The sequence below is a fragment of the Arachis ipaensis genome, chromosome B03, assembly GCF_000816755.2.
Source record: "Arachis ipaensis cultivar K30076 chromosome B03, Araip1.1, whole genome shotgun sequence".
Taxonomy (NCBI): Eukaryota; Viridiplantae; Streptophyta; class Magnoliopsida; order Fabales; family Fabaceae; genus Arachis; species Arachis ipaensis.
Genome location: NC_029787.2, coordinates 124,147,075 through 124,150,299, shown reverse-complemented (window position 1 = coordinate 124,150,299; position 3,225 = coordinate 124,147,075).

Genomic DNA, 3,225 nt, shown 5'->3' with positions numbered 1-3,225 from the left:
ATGATCGTATCAAAAGTAAGGTGTACTAACCTATTTTTCTTATTAACTATTTAATATTGAGCCTTTAGTTCGATATTGCATTTCAACTTTTTAAGAAAAATGTCAAAAAATTTTGTTTTTATTTATCAAAATCGTATATCAAACATCACCAAGTAATAATAGTCACATAATTATTAATAATATTAAATGACATACAAGTAAATTCAATATGACACTCGAATACAATACCTATCCCTTTGGATAAAATAAAATCTAAAGCAACAAGGACGAGGGAATTCTATGAAAGAAACTTAACTTATAAACTTAATTCATAAATAAATTCTATAATCGCCCGCAACTTCAAACTGAGTCTTCGAACCTGTGTCACTAAAAGGGTGGAAGATTTTGGGGTGAGAACAAACCACACGTTCTTAGTAGTGAAATGGGAATGTCGTAAAAGTAATGATATAAAATGGAAATAATTAACTTTACTCAATAAAACTATTTTTATTAAACCCCTTGAAAATACTTAGTTTTACTTTAGATAACCAATTACTTTTCTTTAAATTTCTAAATTCCAACAGATTTTAATCACAAAATTAGTCATATTAACCATCTCTCAATCACATAATCATTTCTCAACAAATATAATAAATTTAATTATTCAAAAATTTGGGATGTTACCCAATAAAATAATTAAACCTTTTTTTCAGTAATTTGATTAGTGTTTAGAGTTTGATTCTGATAAGTATGTTTAATAATCACTACAAGAAATATCACTTTTAGCGGCCATTTATTTTGTTTTTAGCGGCAATAAAAATATCCGCTAATACATTTACCACCAATTAGACATTAGCCGTCTTATACTTTGTCGCTAAAAGGTTTTAGTGGTAATTATAACATTTGTCGGTAAAGACCTTTTTAATGGCCGCAAAAACTATATAATTTTTAGCGGCCATTTTTTTGGCAATTTATATGGCCACCAAAAGTAATTCTAAGATTTTAATATTATTCACTTTTAATTACAATTTATTTTGAAGCATACAGTTGAAGTTTCAATTTTGCATATTTAATGATTATAAATTATAAGCTAAGAAAAACATCTCCTAAAACAAGAAAATACTGTTAAACCAAACTACAAATCAAAACAGATTGAATAACAAAACAAAAAGTAATTCAAAATTTTAGATACCATTATAACAAAAACATAAAACAATTTAGAATTTCATATAACCTTAAAAACATATCCCTATTATACTAATGCGCTTATCAGTATTGATAGAATCAGGCTAACTCGTTTTATGGTTATATATAACCAATAAGCAAAATGATGAGAAATATGCTTACCGAGTAATTGATTGCTTTCCAAGGTAAAGGAGGCCTCTGCTTGAACCTGAAATAAAAAAAAAAAAATTAAAAGTAAAGATATTAGGAACTGAGTTGATATGTGATACCAACTCTTTAGACATAAGATACTTTTAAGTGAAAGAAAAACCTGAAGTGAATTTCATGTTTTCGATATTGATTAAGGATAACTCAATTATTTTTTTTGTTTTTTGATGGAGTATAAGACACTTTTAAGTGAAAGAAAAACCTGCAGTTTTAATATTGATTATGGACTACTTCTCTAATTTTCAATAAGCTCTAAATTAGTTCAGAACCAGTCCATCTAATTTTTAACCAGCTCAGAATTGTTATCCATTTTCTGAACTTGCATCCAAGTATAGGGATGATATTCTAAAAATCTTACAATTAGAAAAACCACATAATTAGAAACATTTTTATATTCTAAGCAATAATGCAAACAAAATCTTAATGAAACTCTACAGAAAGCATTTCAAAAACTTAAAATTAGGATCTGAAATCCAAATATAAACGGAGCAAGAAAGCAAGAATGGCAGATCAAGCAAGCGAGAACGGAGAAGACAAAGCAAACAAAATATTAGGATCTGAAACACTTAAACACTTCAATGTTAGCTTGATCTGCCAGATTCATTAGGATCAAGCAAGCAAACTGAGCAAAAGTAGTAATACAGAGAGAGAATCACAGGCTTCTAAATATTGAAACCTAAATCGAAAAATAAATGGAGAAGTTCTACCGATAGCGGCGATCTTGTGCGTCTACATGCAAGAACGGCGGCGGTACAGGCGGCGGTATAAGCGGCGGAGATGTGGTGTTGTAACAAGAATAGTAACGGTGGCTAGAAGGCTTTGGCGACTAAAATCTGATATGAACAAATGATGACAGTCGGTGATGGTAACGGTTACGGCGGTGGTGATCGGCGATGGAGGAAAGCACGCGAATTAACCCAGTGTCGATACTTCTCTTCCTTTTTTCAGTTTCTCTTTCTCTCTCCAGTTTTCAATTTTATTTAGGGATAATAAAAAAAAGTAATAATAAAATTTAGTGGCAATAATGATAATAGCCACTATAATAATTTAAAAAAAATTAAAATTATAAGTAATAAAAAATAATAATTTTCTGGCAATAGTAATAATGACCACTATAACATATTGTAATAATGACAAATATATAATTATCGCAAAAACATAACTTAAATTAAAGAATTAGTGGCCATTATGTTATTGCCACTAAAAATTTATCATTAAAACACATTTTTCTTGTAGTGAATGTGTAGGTCCAAGTGCATGCACATTAATTGTTCGATTATATTAAATAATAAGATATAAAAAATATACAGCAATTAAATAACACATACAATGATCTAAAGATCCCTTAAAATTTTAATGGTCGGTCCTGTATGTCTATTATTGGTGGGATTATTGTCTATGTTGAAAGTCAGATCCAACGCCCAGAAAAATACCTGTTTAGTAGTGTCATTTCAGTATGATACAGGATACCTACAAGGCTACAAATAAAAAAGTGATACCTAGTTATTCCAAAGATTTATCTAAGCTTCTCCCTGTACAGTAATGCTTAATCTTCTCCTGCCTCAAAATTCTTACGGTACATGGATAAGTGAAATTTTAAGAAAAAATATTAGACATAAGTGTAATTTCTGGTGTCTATTTATGTGAATAAAATTAAGTTCCATTTTAAAACAAAAGCCGCCGCTACAAGAAAATTATTTATTATAGACAGATATTTTTGACAAATTTTATCCCATAAAAATACAAAAAGATTTTGCGAGAAATTTTTTGTCAAAAACAAATAAAAATGAATTAACATGAATTACAGACAGAAAAAATAATCTGTCAATAATTCTGTCAAAAAATTATTTTTTT